Source organism: Heptranchias perlo, chromosome 25 (assembly GCF_035084215.1).
Source record: "Heptranchias perlo isolate sHepPer1 chromosome 25, sHepPer1.hap1, whole genome shotgun sequence".
Lineage (NCBI taxonomy): Eukaryota > Metazoa > Chordata > Chondrichthyes > Hexanchiformes > Hexanchidae > Heptranchias > Heptranchias perlo.
The window spans coordinates 5,486,518-5,492,517 of NC_090349.1; the positions used below are offsets into that span (position 1 = coordinate 5,486,518).

A 6,000-nucleotide genomic window follows, 5' to 3' on the forward strand; every position below is an offset into this window, starting at 1 on the left:
ATGAATGCATTTCATTTGCCTTCCTAACCACTGCTATACCTGCATACTAACTTTTTGTGATTCATGTACTAGGACACCCAGATCCCTCTGTACCTCAGAGTTCTGCAATCTCTCTCCATTTAAATAATATACTGCTTTTCTATTCCTCCTGCCAAAGTGGACAAGTTCACATTTTCCCACATTGTACTCCATCTGCCAAATTTTTGCCCACTCACTTAACCTATCTATATCTCTTTGCAGACTCCTGATGTCCTCTTCACAACTTACTTTCCTTCCTACCTTTGTGCCATCAGCAAATTCAGCAACCATACATTCGGTCCCTTCATCCAAGTCATTGATATCGATTGTAAATAGTTGAGGCCCCAGCACTGATCCCTGTGGCACTCCACTCGTTAAATCTTGCCAACCTGAAAATGCCCCATTTATGCCTACTCTCTGTTTCCTGTTAGCTAACCAATCCTTTATCCATGCTAATATGTAACCCCCTACACCATGAGCTCTTATTTTGTGTAGTAGCCTTTGATGTGGCACCTTGTCAAATGCCTTCTGGAAATCCAAGTACACCACATCCACAGGATCCCCTTTATCCACGTTGCTTGTTACTTCCTCAAAGAACTCTAATAAATTAGTCAAACACGATTTCCCTTTCACAAAGCCATGTTGACTCTGCCTGATTGCATTGAGATTTTCTAAGTGCCCTGCTATAACCTCCTTAATAATACATTCTAGCATTTTCCCTATGACAGATGTTAAGATAACTGGCCTGTAGTTTCCTGCTTTCTGTCTCCCTCCTTTCTTGAATAGAGGAGTTACATTCGCTATTTTCCAATCTGATGGGACCCTTCCAGAATCTAGGGAATTTTGGAAAATTAATACCAATGCATCCGCTATCTCTGCAGCCACTTCTTTTAAGACCCTAGGATGAAGTCCATCAGGACCTGGGGACTTGTCAGCTTTTAGTTCTAATAATTTTTTCAGAACCCTTTCACTGGTGATTGTGAATGTTTTAAGTTCCTCCCTCCCTTTCACCTCTTGATTCACAATTATTTCTGGCATGTTATTTGTATCCTCTCCAGTGAAGACGGACACAAAATATCTGTTCAATTCACCCGCCATTTCCTTGTTCTCCATTATTAATTCCCCAGTCTCACTCTCTAGAGGACCAAAGCTCACTTTTTTAAATACCTGTAGAAACTCTTATTATCTGTTTTTATATTTCTAGCCAGCTTTCTCTCATACTCTAATTTCTCCCTCATTATTCTTTTAGTTATTCTTTGCTGTTTTTTATATTCTGTCCAATCTTCTGACCTGCCACTAATCTTCGTGGAATTGTATGCTTTTTCTTTCAATTTGATACTATCTTTAACTTCCTTAGTTAGCCACGGTTGGTACGTCCTTCCCCTGGAGTCTTTCTTTCTCTCTGGAATGTATCTTTGCTGAGTGTTATGAAATATCTGATTAAATGTCTGCCACTGCATCTCTACTGACCTATCCCTTAACCTAAGTTCCCAGTTCACTTTAGCCAGCTCTGTCTTCATGCCCTCATAATTGCCCTTATTAAGTTTAAAACACCAATCTTAGACTTACTCTTCTCTCCCTCAAATGGAATGCAAAATTCAATGGCACTTTCAAATTCCCAACCGTCTAGCCTTTGGCCCTCCATTTCTGCAGCTACCGATCTGCTCAATCACACCCTCGCCTCCACCTTTGATGCCCTTGACCCCTTAAAATCCTTACTCTCTCTCTCACCCTGGTTGCTCCCCCTGGTACGGCCTTCATCTCCACTCCCGTAAGTCCAAGGAATCCAGATTTGAACATTTATGGTGGACAACTGGTTTAGCCATTCATCAGCAGATCTGGTTGGACCACATAAAGCACTATCAGGTCCTGCTCTCCTCTACCAAAACTGCTCACTATTCCAGGATCATCCTGGAATGCAAAGATAACTCCGGCTTCTCTTCTCCAATACAAACCGTCTTCTTAAACCCCTCTCCCCTGCCTCCTCCACCCTCACCTCCAACAAGTGCGAGGAGCTCATGGACTTCTTTCTCACTAAGATTGAGACCATCCATTCAGCTGTCTCTGCTTCCCTCCCTTCCCCTAGCCCACCGAGCCAAACTTCCCCTATGGTTCCCCCCCCCCACCCCGCCCTAGCCCTGAACTCACATCTTTCTCTAGTTTCTCTCCTATCTCCCCATAGGCTGTCTCCGAGCTCATTTTTAAAAATTTGTTCATGGGATGTGGGCGTCGCTGGCGAGGCCGGCATTTGTTGCCCATCCCTAATTGCCCTTGAGAAGGTGGTGGTGAGCCGCCTTCTTGAACCGTTGCAGTCCGTGTGGTGAAGGTTCTCCCACAGTCCTTATAGGAAGGGAGTTCCAGGATTTTGACCCAGCGACGATGAAGGAACGGCGATATATTTCCAAGTCGGGATGGTGTGTGACTTGGAGGGGAACGTGCAGGTGGTGTTGTTCCCATGTGCCTGCTGCTCTTGTCCTTCTAGGTGGCAGAGGTCGCAGGTTTGGGAGGGGCTGTCGAAGAAGCTGCAGTGCAACCATGAGACCCACCTCCTGCTCCCTCGACCCTATTCCCACCAAACCGCTGACCACCCAACTTCCCTTCCTGACCCCCATGTTAATTGATATTGTTAACGGTTCCCTCTCCTCAGGTACTATCCCCCTCCCCTTCAAATTTGTCGTCATCAACCCCCTCCTCAAAAAACCCATCCTTGACCTCTCTGTCCTTGCAAACTACCGCTCCATCTCCAACCTCCCTTTTCTCTCCAAAGCCCTTGAACGTGTTGTCTCCTTCCAAATCCGTGCCCATCTTTCCTGCAACTCCATGTTTGAATCCTTCCAATCAGGTTTCCGCCCCTGCCACAGTACTGGAACGGCCCTTATCAAAGTCACAAATGAGTCTTATGTGATTGTAACAGTGGTAAACTAACCCTTCTCATCCTTCTCGACCCCTCTCCATCCTCCACCAAGACTTCCCTTGTCCAGCTGGGTAGGACTGCCCTCGCCTGGTTCCATTCTTATCTATCCAGTCGTAGTCAAAGAATCATCTGCAACGGCTTCTCTTCCCACTCCCTCACCATTACCTCGAGGATCTATCCTTGGCCCCTCCTATTTTTCATCCACATGTTGCCCCTTGGTGACATCTCACCACCACCTCCCTCAACCCCTCCACTGTCTCTGATTTGTCACATTGCTCGTCCAACATCCAGTACTGGATCAGCAAAAATTTCCTCCAACTAAATATTGGGAAGACCGAAGCCATTGTTTTCGGTCCCCATTACAAACTCTGTTCCCTAGATACCAACTCCATCCCTCTCCCTGGCCACTGTCTGAGGCTGAACCAGACCGTTCGGAACTTTGGCGTCTTATCTGAACCTGAGCTGAACTTCCGACCCCAGATCCTCTCCATCACCAAGACTTCCACCTCTATAACATCGCCCGTCTCCGCCCCTGCCTCAGCTTATCTGCTCCTGAACCCTCATTCATGCCATTATTACCTCTAGACTTGACTATTCCAATGCTCTCCTGGCCAGCCTCCCAACTTGCCCCTCCGTAAACTTGAGCTCTTCCAAAAGTCTGCTATTCATATCCTAACTCGCACCAAGACTCGTCACCCATCACCCATGTGCTCACTGACTTACGTTGACTCCAGGTCTGGCAACGCCTCAATTATACAATTCTCATCCTGGTTTTCAAATCCCTCCATGGCCTCGTTCTTCCCTATCTCTGTAACCTCCAGCCCTACAACCCTCCGAGATCTCTGCGCTCCTCCAATTCTGGCCTCTTTGCGTCCCTAATTTTCTTCACTCCACCATTGGTGGCCGAGTCTTCAGCAGGCCAGGCCCTAAGCTCTGGAATGCCCTCCCTAAATCTTCACCTCTCTACTTCTCTCTCCTCCTTTAAGATGCTCTTTAAAACCTACCTCTTTGACCAAGCCTGTCCTAATATCTCCTTATGTGGTTCGGTGTCAAATTTTGTTTGATAATCACTCCTGTGAAGAGCCTTGGGACGTTTTGCTATCTTAAAAGTGCTATATAAATGCAAGTTGTTGTGGTTGCGGTGTCTCCCAGGGGTCGGTATTAGGACTGCTCTTTTTGATGTGTAATAATGACTTGGACTTGGGTATAGAAGGCAAAATCTCAACGTTTGCAGAAGACACAAAACTTGGAAATGTAGTAAGCAGTGAAGAGGCTTCAGGAGACATAGACAGACTGATGAAATGGGCAGGCGCATGGCAGACGAAAGTTAATCATAGAATCTTATAGTATAGAACAAGGCCATTCGGCCCAACGTGCCTGTACTGGCTCTTTGAAAGAGCTATCCAATTAATCTTTCAAAACCCCTCATAATTTTGAACACCTATATTAAATCCCCCCTAAATGCGGAGAAGTGTGAAGTGATACATTTTGGTAGTAAGGATGAGGAGAGGCAATATAAACTAAATGGTACAATTTTAAAGGGTGTACAGGAGCAGAGAGACCTGGTGGTTCACATATGCAAATCTTTGAAGGTGGCAGGACAAGTTGGTACACGGGATCTTGGAATTGATAAATTGAGGGACAGAGTACAAAAGCAAGGAAGTTATGCTAAACCTTTATAAAACACTGGTAAGGCCTCAGCCGGAGTATTGTGTTCAATCCTGGGCACTGTAGGAAGGATGTCAAGGCCTTAGAGAGGGCACAGGTAAGATTTACCAGGGGTGAGGGACTTCAGATATGTGGTGAGACTAGAGAAGCTGGGATTGTTCTTAGAGCAGAGAAGGTCAAGGGGAGATTTAATAGAGGTGTTCAAAATTATTAAGGGTTTTGATAGAGTAGATAGGGAGAAACTGTCTCTTCTGGCAGGAAGGTCAGTAACCAGAGGACACAGATTTAAGATACTAGGCAAAAGAACCAGAGGGGAGAATTTTTTAGGCTGCAAATTGTGATGATCTGAAATGCACTGCCTGAAAGGGCAGTGGAAGCAGATGAAATAATAACTTTCAAAAGGGAATTGGATAAAATACTTGAAAAGGAAAAGTTTGTACGGCTATGGGGAAGGAGCAGGGGAGTGGAGCTAATCCGATAGCTCTTTCAAAGAGCTACAATCTCCAAGCTTTGTGTCACCAGTTCCCCGAGACCTTGTCTTCTCTTTCACCCTTTGGTGGTGTTCTGCACTGCGGGCCTTGGCCCCTTCGCCTCTCAGTAAGATACTGTTTTGAAACCTAATACTTACTGGAAACGTGTTTTAGGCCTGGTCACAGCAGCAGCGTCTTAAATTCGGAGTGTTGGCGGTGCGATCATAGCAGGAGCCCGTCAGACTGGGTCAATACTCGAAGGGAGACCACGAGGCGGTCCCGGCTCCGGGACATGTTGTGGGCCCGGCCACCGGCCTCTTGTAACTGAAGCTTGCGACCAGCCCCGATTGAAGGGTTGGGGGGGGGGGGATCTAACGGCCGCTCCTGGTTCGGCTGGGCTTGGGCCCGAAGCACCGTGTTTCAGGCAGTCAGCGGCCGCTTGTAGTTTCGCTCCATTTATTATTACTTCTGGGAAAGTGAAATTGAAAGTAAAGACTTCCAGGTCATGGGGGCCCACCCTCCCTCCCCACCAGCCCACGGCCCGGCCCACCCTCCCTCCCCACCAGCTCACGGCCCGGCCCACCCTCCCCACCAGCTCACGGCCCGGCCCACCCTCCCCACCAGCTCACGGCCCGGCCCACCCTCCCCACCAGCTCACGGCCCGGCCCTCCCTCCCCACCAGCTCACGGCCCGGCCCGGCCCACCCTCCCTCCCCACCAGCTCACGGCCCGGCCCGGCCCACCCTCCCTCCCCACCAGCTCACGGCCCGGCCCGGCCCACCCTCCCCACCAGCTCACGGCCCGGCCCACCCTCCCCACCAGCTCACGGCCCGGCCCACCCTCCCGCTTTATCCAAGACTTACTCCAGACTGGCGGGCGACCTTCAGGTGTTTCCCATGTCCACCTGTCAGACATCCAAACAGGGACATGA

At 48.4% G+C, this 6,000-nt stretch overlaps 1 protein-coding gene across 1 annotated transcript in view; it reads right to left on the minus strand.

The window, feature by feature from the left end:
• The window catches only part of LOC137341950 (protein PML-like), a 47,510-nt gene extending 41,937 nt beyond the window's left edge, over positions 1-5,573 (minus strand). Inside the window, exon 1 of the mRNA XM_068005491.1 lies at positions 5,229-5,573. The gene's annotated coding sequence lies outside the window, so the exon portion shown is untranslated. The remainder of the gene's footprint in view (positions 1-5,228) is intronic.
• Positions 5,574-6,000: the final 427 nt, after the last annotated feature.